This window comes from Macaca thibetana, chromosome 1 (genome assembly GCF_024542745.1).
Source record: "Macaca thibetana thibetana isolate TM-01 chromosome 1, ASM2454274v1, whole genome shotgun sequence".
In the NCBI taxonomy this organism is placed as follows: domain Eukaryota; kingdom Metazoa; phylum Chordata; class Mammalia; order Primates; family Cercopithecidae; genus Macaca; species Macaca thibetana.
The window spans coordinates 170,658,370-170,668,789 of NC_065578.1; the positions used below are offsets into that span (position 1 = coordinate 170,658,370).

The 10,420-nt window shown below is 37.7% G+C and overlaps 1 long non-coding RNA gene across 1 annotated transcript in view; it reads left to right on the forward strand.

The window, feature by feature from the left end:
- The window catches only part of LOC126950039 (uncharacterized), a 45,540-nt gene extending 37,371 nt beyond the window's left edge, over window positions 1–8,169 (forward strand). Inside the window, exon 3 of the long non-coding RNA XR_007724037.1 lies at window positions 8,030–8,169. This is a non-coding gene — a long non-coding RNA (uncharacterized LOC126950039). The remainder of the gene's footprint in view (window positions 1–8,029) is intronic.
- The last annotated feature ends 2,251 nt before the right edge of the window (window positions 8,170–10,420 follow it).

A 10,420-nucleotide genomic window follows, 5' to 3' on the forward strand; every position in this document is an offset into this window, starting at 1 on the left:
TTCTGAAAATCTCTAGGACATGTACTTAAACTGTTATGCACTGAATCAAGAAATATTTATTAAGCATCCATTGCTAGGCAGTATGTTAGGTGCTGGAGAAAGAGGGAGGAATAAGACAGGCACATTCCCTGAATTGAAGGAGTGAGATAATGATACTTAAGAAGACAGGCAAATGCTGAGAGAGGAATTATGTGGAATACTGTGGGTGCATACAGCAATGCAACCAAATAGTAGGGTCAGATTTCTAAATAATTATTGTTTTACATAAATATATATCCAGTACGTAAATGAAGTGAGTTTCCCAACTGCTAGTCCCCATGTCCCATTAAGGAGTATCTCGTTACTAGGTATTTTCTAATAGCTGCCAAATGGCTTTTTGTGTGGAATTTCATAGAGATTATATTTTCGTCAGGTGAAAGATTGAAGGAGAGACTCTCTTTAGGTATTTTCCAACTCCAAGAATGTATCTACAGTCATAAAATGTTCAATTATGAATTTTTAATTTATTGGAGTAATTTAAAGTTTCTTAACACATGAAATAATTAAGCAATCACTAGCCTTAGTTACTTCCTTTTATTCAGTGACTAATCTTATTTATAAAAAGTTTTTTTTTTCCTGTAGGTGGAAGTAAAAATAAGAGTGTTTAAGAAGGAAACATGGGTGATTAACACCCTTAAAAAGGTTGTTACCATCTTTGGGTTATAAATAAACTTGAGGGAAAAAATGCATCATTATGTCTCTTTTTTTTCCCAGAAGTTTACTAAGGGTGGGATCCCCTTCTTATCTCTTGAATAACCACAGAAAAAATGGAAAAGAGTCATACCGTTTATTGTTATGTCATTTAGTGACAAAATTAATGATTGTCATTTTTGGGTGCTGATTTGTGATCTTATCTCTCTAAGCTGCTCTGATGGTTACTTATCTTTTCATCTGGATCATCCTGTGATGCTTTCAAAATGCCGTCTGGCCCATTAGACACCACTGGAAAAAATCATGAAAATTTCTTTTAGATTATTTTAAACAAATATTATATTTTAATAATCAAAATATAGAAAAGAGGTAAAAACCTTAAAAGTACCAGACTGCACCCCCAGAGAACTGAACTCTAGTTTCCTTTTGTTTTGGGTAAGCTATGTCGGTTTGAGCAACCTTTATTTTCAAAGGTGTATAATCACAGGGCTTGGAAGGATCATGTTGAAAAGTTTCTCCACGTTCTACCATTTGGAGGTGGGTGATGTGCTCTGGACAGGAGGGCTTTCCTTTAACACTGAGTGACAACAATGATCTCGAGCGGTTTGTATCAATCTCAATAAACTGTCTATGAACATTCATTTAAAAATGGAAGAAAACTTGTTTTCAAATTCTAGTTATTAGTAACAATATCAGATATTTGTATTGCATTGTGTATTTTTCCCATCCATGTCCAAAACATTCTTATTTGGTAGACATAACAGAATAATCCATAAATAAAAGTAAATGAAACTAGTTCCATCATCTAAAAAGACACCAAAGTTCATCCAGAGTCACTGTGAAGCCCAAAGTTATATGGCTAATGTGAGGTGGAAGCGAATTTCTGATTTCAGTTTCTGTACCCCTTGCCAAATGAACAGCTCTATACAAGTGTTATTTACTGTTGCATTTATGTTACTTATATGTAAGAGAGATGCTCTGCTTGATTCTCATCATTGTGCCCTGCAGTAGCCTTCAATAAGAAAAGATCACTTCATCACACCATCTGCCCATTTTCTATTGGAACTTAGCATACCAAATTTGCAGAGAACTGCTAAAGGCGGCAGCCTTTTAAAGGCACTTAGGCAATGCCATTTCCTTAGGGATATGAACATTTTGATTCTTCTGTTCAGGTCCCACAGGACATGGGCCCCTCCTATTGGGTGATTCTGTTTACACCCCAGAGAGGCTGCACTCCCGATTCATCCATCTGCAGGAGCACAAGGCCCAGGGGACATCCATACCCACTACTCAACTGTATCAGCACAAAACTCTGGGCTGGTTTCTTCTTTTGGTTTATGTGACTATAATTTCCAGTCTACCAGCTAGAGAATCAAGTCATGCATTCAGTATAATTTATCATGGATTAGACAGGGAAACCTGGACATCAGAATATAAGATAGAAGGGACGAATTTAGCAATTTGTAGTGTCAAGAAACACTCGATATCTCTGTGGCCTCTGGAGTCAGACAGAATAGCTTTAAATCTTGCTTTCCTACTTGGTAGCGGTATGAATGTGAACAAACTACCTAATCTCGATAAGCCTTAATTCACCCATTTGGACAATGTTGAAAATAAAAGCATGCATTTTAAAGGGTTGTGGGTGAGGATTAAATGAGAAAGCATAGGCAGAGCCTGGCACATGGTAAATGACAAAACGACTGGCCACTCGCTTACAATCCCCTGTGCCTCTCATGCATTGACCAGCATCCTGGAGAGAGATACTGTCTCTGAAAGTCAGAGTATAGAGTTAGCTGTGAATAAGTGTGAGTTATCATAGAGAAAAAGCAATTGTCTTTGTAATTTTTACAGAGACAACCTAAGTATGAGCTATTGTTTTGGGAATTGCATTTACCCCTTTGAAAATAATAATTCTAAAGTATGGAGATAAATTATAGGTAGTAGATTATGGTCTATCTCTGAAACTGATGGGTTGTCTTCACATTACCGTTAACTACTTAGGGCTCTTAAAGAGGTTATTTTGCTTTTCTAAATTTTATAAAATGAGACCTAAATGATCTTCAGTATTTCCTCCTGGTCTAAGAGTCTACGGTTCTTATGAGTCTATATACATCTATTACTGTTATCTATATTTATATTTTTTTCCTGGAAATTCCTCTTTATAGTGTTTCCATAACATACTGGAGATTTTCCCTTGGAAAAAATGGTTTGAGCACATTCTGAAAGTCACAAGAAGGGAAGTGTCTTTGAACTGGTAACTTTGCTAATGGAAATGGTCATCCCAGAGGTTGTGTAGCCTTAAAATGTAAAGTACTACATCAAATCTAATTACCGTTTTTTGTTAACTTTCCAAATGCTAGGCATTGAGCTGCTAGGTTTACTTACAGTACTTTGTCGCATGATCACACACACATACATATGCAGGCTGGAAGTCAGGTATTGTTCTCATTTTATAGTTGGTAATGCTGAGGTTCAGATATGTGAAGCAACTTGTCCAAAGTCACATAGCTGGTGGTGATGCTGGGCTTTAGGCTTGGGTCTGTCTGACATCTCTGGCCATGTTATCTCCATATTGTCTCTACAAAATGGTTTAAGTAGATAATAGTTAAGAAGGCAAACTAAATGTTCTTGGAAATAAACTGCTAATTTCTGAGTTTGACATAAATCAGGATAATCTTTTTTTTCTCTTTTTTGACTTTTCTATAAATGTTTATTTATTGTTGCAGTTATGTTACCTATATGTAAAAGAGATGCTCTGCCTGATTCTCATCATTGGACTCAGCAGTAGCCTTGATTAAGAAAAGATCACTTCATCACACCCTTTACCCATTTTCTGTTTGAACTTAGCATACCAGATTTGCAGAGAATTGCTAAAGGCAGCAGCAGCCTTTTAATGATACCTGGGCAATGCCATCCCTAGGCACCTGTGTCAGTCACTAGGTCAGGTAAGCCACAGCACAATTCCATGAGGGGAGGACTTAATGTGTGTACCACTTTGCTCCCAAAACTTAGCACAGTGCTGGAACATAGGAGGCATCTAGTCAATAGGTGTTGAATAACACTCAGGATACAAATTTATTCATTTTTTAAATCTAGCAACCATTTATCGTGTACTTACCGTGAGTAAGGCATCCTAAAATGAAGATCTGTTCTTTGCCTTCTAGAAGATTGTAATTTGGGGGGGGGGGAAGTAAGACACGTATTTTATTACTATATGTGTGGGGAAAAGAAAGAGATCAGCCTGTTACTGTGTCTATATAGAAAGAAGTAGACATAAGAGACTCCATTTTGTTCTGTATTTGAGATGCTGTTAATCTGTGACCCCACCCCCAACCTTGTCCTTGCAAGAGACATGTGCTGTGGTAACTCAAGGTTTAATGGATTTTGGGCGTGCAGGGTGTGTCTTTGTTCCTAGAAAAGCTAGGTATTGTCCAAGGTTTATCCCCATGTGATAGGATGAAACAATGTTGCTAAAAGGTTTATCTCAAGGCACAGGATTTTCCTTTAAACTTATTAATGTCACAGAGATCCTTGTTCTTATGTCTTACTGCTAATTTCCTCCCTAAAAACGATCCTATTGTCCTGCCACTCCCTTATCTTTAAGATGGTAAAGATAATTATCTATAAATACTAAGGGATCTCAGAGGCCGGTGCCGGCGTGGGTCCTCTGTAAGCTGAGCGCCGGTCCCCTGGGCCCCCGCTTTTCTTTCTCTATACTTTGTCTCTGTGTCTTATTTCTTTTCTCAAGTCTCTCGTTCCACCTAACGAGAAACACCCACAGGTGTGGAGGGGCAGGCCACCCCTTCAATATGAAGTAGCATATTTTTCTCCAAGATGATTATCGTTCCATACAATCCTAAGATGTAGGCTGGGTAGTAATCAAATTATCTTTTCATATTGCTTGACTTCATGTTTTAATTGGCTTTTATTTATTTTCTTAGCTCAAGAATATATTTTTATATGTCTGTTATCTAAAAAACTTAACAATTAAATTAGTTTGCTAGGATAACCATCTCTCTCACATCTGTTCTTGTTAGTATTATGCAAGCCTATTGTTAATAGTATTTGTCCACTGTATCAGTCAGAGTTCTCCATACAAACAGAACTAGTAGGATACAAACATTATATAATATATATGATTATATATGTATGGTTACATGTATATTTATTTATGAAATAAATATATTCAAGGACTTCACTCCTGTGATTGTGGGGGTTTGCAAGTCTGAATCTGTAGGACAAGCAAGCACACTGCAAACTCTCAGGCAGAAGCTGATGCTGCAGTCTTCAGCATGAATTTCTTCTTCCTGAGGGTAACCTCAATGTTGCTGGTATGGACTTTCAACTGATTGGATGACTAAGGCTCACCCACATTATTGAGGATGATCTTTATTTAAACTGATTGTAGATGTTAGACATATCTACAAAACACCTTTTTGAAACAATGTCTAGATTCCTGTTTCACTGGGTAACTGTGTGCCGTAGCCTAGTTAAGCTTACAACTAAAACTAGCCCCCATGACCACCACTTACAATATGAAGAAAGTTTCCAAAATAATAAAATTGACAGTTTTAATTTTTTTTTTTTTTTTTGCAAACAATAAAGGACTTCTTTTATGGGCTGTTATGTTTAACTTCCAGATTAAATTTTGAGGGTCTGAAATATCCAACAGGAACCATAGAGTTCTGAGAGATTTAAAGTAATACTTTGATTTCCATGAAGTCAAAAATTGTGTTCCATTATGAAAACCACTTCTAGGAAATCTATACTTCATAAGACACAATTGAGAAAGTCACTTTTGTTAAGATTTAATTCCCACTTCTTTCTGTCACTTCACAATCACTCATTGAAGAAACAGAACAAATGTTCTTGTCGCAAATGGGATTAAAGTCTAGCCTCTGTTATTCATCACTTGAAATAGTTTCCTGTAAACAACCAGAAACATCTTCAAGTTTTCTTCGATGCATTTTCTAAGTGTCTTTAAAAGTAAAGAAAACACAGATTGGATATCTAAAGTCAAGGAGAGTTCTGAGTTCAGTTTGGTAAAATTTCTATGCATAAATCTATATATTTCTCTGGAATCATCTTTTAATAATTGTATTTCAGTTCATATTAGAGAATTTCTTCTTAGGAACTATGTGTAATCCACTTCTCTTGAGGCTTTCTTCTTGCCTACGTCCTAGGTAAAAATAACCCTGAAACTTCAATTCATAGCCTGCGTAAATCAAAAACCATACTTAGTGTTCTGTGAATTCTGGAAGGAGGGAGAGCTGGAGAACTTATATTTCATGGTTTCCACTGCTTCTTAAGTTTCTTTTTCCTATTTCATTAGAAGCTTTGCTTAATCGTTAGCACCTCGACTTAGGAAAGCTTAGTCTCCTCCTCACTTTCTTAACAACAATTAAAAAATGTGTCTCCATCCACACAAAACATTTCTTAGGGAAATGAGTAGATGTTATGAAGGGAAATATACCAAACTGTGTGTATGTGTGTTGTAAATTAGATGAAATGAAGAGCTTTACAATATAACAAGGCAAACAACCTTAAATGAAGCAATAGACATGTGCATGCCCCGTCACTGCACCACCTCCTCCCGCCTCCTCTCTACCCCTCCTCCTCTCTACCTCTTCACCCCCCTTCCCCCTCCGCTCCCTATCCCTATGGAGTTTTCTGGCCCTTTTCTCTCCTTTATTCTTTCTTTCTTTTCTCCATTTGTAGCTATCAGTTTCTTTAAAGAACTGCTATAGCAACTTTGTACCCTTTCTTATGCAGAACATCTTCTCTTTCCCACCCATATTCCTTCTGTCCCCTATGATTCTAATCTGCTCTGAGGAAAAACCCTTTCTATCGGATATACGGTAATTATGGTAAGAGAACAGTAAGATTAAACACAAAGACACTTCATTTAAAAGTGCGTACATTTACTGCAAATGATGAAAATAATGCAACACAAAATAAGACTTTCATTCAGAGAAACATATAATATCCGAGTAACGATTGCAATGTTTTCTATTCCATGGAAAACTGCTACTGAACCAAAGGAGAATGTTTTTTCCCTTTCTCCTCTCTTTTAGCTACCCATAAGGACTGTTTAGTTTTTGTCTTCCTTTCACATTTCCAAACCCAAGTATTATAGTAAGCACTGTTGTTCAAGGTTATTGATGAGTTGAGTGATATTATCATTCATTTTGCAAACATGCATATTTGCCAGGAATGATAGGAAGTGGAGATGCAAAAATGAATATGACATTTTGCCTTCAAAGATATTATAGTTCATTGCAGTATCATTTAAATAAATTATACAAATATATGTTAGCAGTGCCATGATAAGCCTGTGTTTGGGGAGAGCGGAGGCACAAAAGAAGATCTAGACCATTTTCACTGGCAGTGTTTAGGTGTAGGTCATACAACTCATTTTGAAAAACAGGTAATGATTAAATGCTCTGAAGGTATGGACAGTTTAATGCTGTGGAAATGAAAAATGCTTTTCTAATGAATCAAAGTAGGTATTGATTAAGGGTAAGGGCAGGTAGAGAGAAAGGTGAGAAATGATAGAAAAGTAGAATAAAGATGAGGGAAAAGTAAAAGGGAAGAGCAATTTTGCTCAATTCACTTAATCAATGCAACACATTCAAATTACTGGCAGCAATTTTCTCAGAAATGTCTAGTAGAGTTTTACTTTTTTTTCCAACTTTGAGGATAATAGCTCACCAAATTACACTGATAGACTATGAGATAATTGGAAATATCTAAGTGGTGGATCAGTGTATTGGCTATTAGGGACTGTTATGAGGAGTTGCAATAAAGCAATTTACCTGATGCTGGTATGCAGAAGACTCGCTAGTTAGATACACCGTGAGGTTCTAGTAGTTACTGTTCAACAATTCATATACTGTTATTGACACTTTCACCTTGAGAACCTTGGTAAACCATAGCTCTGCTATGGATGTGTAATTCTGTACACAGTAAACTGTTCTGTTCTAGTGTGGTTAATGAAAACAGGCAACAGTCTGAGCATTGCATTACTGAATATTACTAGAGCATTGTATTTCCAAAGTATTACTGAAATAGTTACCAAGTTACAATTTTATGTACCAGTTTTAGTCAGTGCTATGATTTGAATGTGTCTTCCCAAAAGCATGTGTTGGAAACTTAATCCTCAAAGCAACAGTTTTGGGAAGTGGGGCCTAATGAGAGGTAATCAGGCCATGAAAGCTGAGTGAATGAATTAATACAGTTGTTGCAAAAGTAGGTTTGTTATAAAAGGAGGAGTTTGACCCTTTTTTATGTTCTCTCTCCCTTGTCCTTGCCCTCTCTTGGCCTTTCTGCCTTCTGCCAGGGGATGATGCAGGAAGAAAGCCCTCATCAGATGCTGACATCATGATCTTGGACTTCCCAGCCTCCAGACTGATAAGAAATAAATTTCTGTTTGTTATAAATTACCCAGTCTCAGCTATTCTGTTATAGTTACATAAATGGACCAAGAGAGTCGGGGAGACAGCATGGAACAGTTACGAAACTTTTGCATCTGAGGCAGGCTCCTGTGCTCTGTCTACTCATTTTTATTTTTCTCGTTGTGAGTTTATTACTTGGGTGTCCTAGAATAAACCATTTAATATCTTTGCACTGGGGCTTCATAAACTACAAATGGGAAGAGTAGGTTAGACAACTTCTGATCTCCTTTCTAGGTATGACATTCTAGGATTCCAGAGAGTGAAATACAGTAGGGTGGATTTTTGTTTCCCTCTCCTAGAGTGGATGAGAAATCACTTAGGCAGAATGCCCATTTATAATGCTTTCCTGCCTCATATTTCCCCTCAGACACTACTGGAGTAGAACACATATTTAATAGGTCCTTATTGACTGAGTAATGTTCCTTCTTATGGTCAGGAGCCCTCAGAGACTTTTGTACATATTCTTAATTTAGACTTCAGGGCATTAAAGGAAGATGCTTCATTTTATCAGTGACATTCTTTTTATTATACAACTAAAAGCGTGGATTTAGCTTTTGCTTTATGTGAGTAAAGCAAAGTTGTTGAAGTCAGGCATCTTCCTGGAATAAATGTGAACTGCTGCAATTAGAAACTGTTTCTGTCATAATTATGTCCTAGGGTCTGAGGTGTAGGTTCATTTCAATAAATGGAAAAGGAAAGTAACCCAGGCCAAGGAGATTCATCTTTGGAAGACAGCCTGGCAGAAATACAACCTCATCCTACCTCAGACACTGGATTAACAAATGCCCCATGAGAGAAACAGAAACCACAGCTCATAGAAAAAGGCTCTGAACCATAAGAAGAATGTGAAAGAAAGGGACTGAATTCTGACCACAGGAGGAGTCACACAAAAATCTCCCTTTGCGTGGTTCCCAGTGAGCTTGTCTGAAAGGGAAATGAGTGGTTAAGAGCTTTTAGTTTTAAATTTTAGTCAAAAGGATGATCTGTTCTGTTGCATTATGGCCCATGCAGAAAAGAAGGAAAATCGAAGTAATGATGAGGAGGCCACTTAAAGGGGGAAATACAATAACTTTCAGTTTGTATTTTTGTTTGTTTCAAAAATAGACAACATTCAGCATAAGGTCACATGTATATCACTGAGGATGATAGACGACGTGGAGATATAAAATATGAAAATGAAAATGGTCATTTAAAGAAGCTCCATACCCCGTCTCTACTAAAAAATACAAAAAACTAGCCGGGCAAGGTGGCAGGCGCCTGTAGGTCCAGCTACTCGGGAGGCTGAGGCAGGAGAATGGCGTGAACCCGGGAGGCGGAGCTTGCAGTGAGCTGAGATCTGGCCACTGCACTCCAGCCTGGGCGACAGAGCGAGACTCCGTCTCAAAAAAAAAAAAAAAAAAAAAAAAAAAAACCTGAATACTTTGGGGACATGTTTAGAAAACTCTAAGTCAGCATCTTCCTACCCTTTTCATATCATGGTTCGTATTAAAAAATAAAAAAATAAAATGTGTTGATATCACTGTGGTGCATACTTTCAAGGGTGATAGGCCAGCCCTGGGATTTGGGCTACCTCATGCCCAAACTGACCAGACCTGGGGACTGAGGGATTAAGTAGTTTTGCGCACCTGAAACTTATTTTTGGAACACTTGTGAATCCTGTAAGCCATCTAATACTTTTTAGTAGGATATATGGAGAAAGAGACCAGACCTTCTGGGTAGTATGGAGGATTATCATTATTATTTCTCAAGTCACTGCAAAATATCGGCAAACATTGTTCTAAACTTATTAAATTGTAATGGACATGATCTTAGTAGAATTTAGTTAGTGCTAGCTGTTCAAGTTTGTCAGGCTATGGTCACAGCTATCAGTCATGCACACCAGAATAGTTGATTATCAAGTAGGCTAAAACATTCTGTTTTTTGAGATGGAGTCTTGCTCTGTTGTCCAGGCTGGAGTGCAGTGGCACAATCTCAGCTCACTGCTACTTCTGCCTCCCGGGTTCAAGCGATTCTCCTGCCTCAGCCTCCCGAGTAGCTGGGACTATAGGCGTGTGCCACTATGCCTGGCTAATTTTTGTATTTTCAGTAAAGACGGGATTTCACCATATTGGCCAGGCTGATCTCGAACTCCTGACCTTGCGATCCACCTGCCTTGGTCTCCCAGAGTGCTGGGATTACAGGCTTGAGCCACTGCATCCGGCCTCATAGGCTAAACATTCTACTAATTATATACTTTTCTGGAGTTGCTTTTTCTGGAGTAGTAATAGATTTTTAAA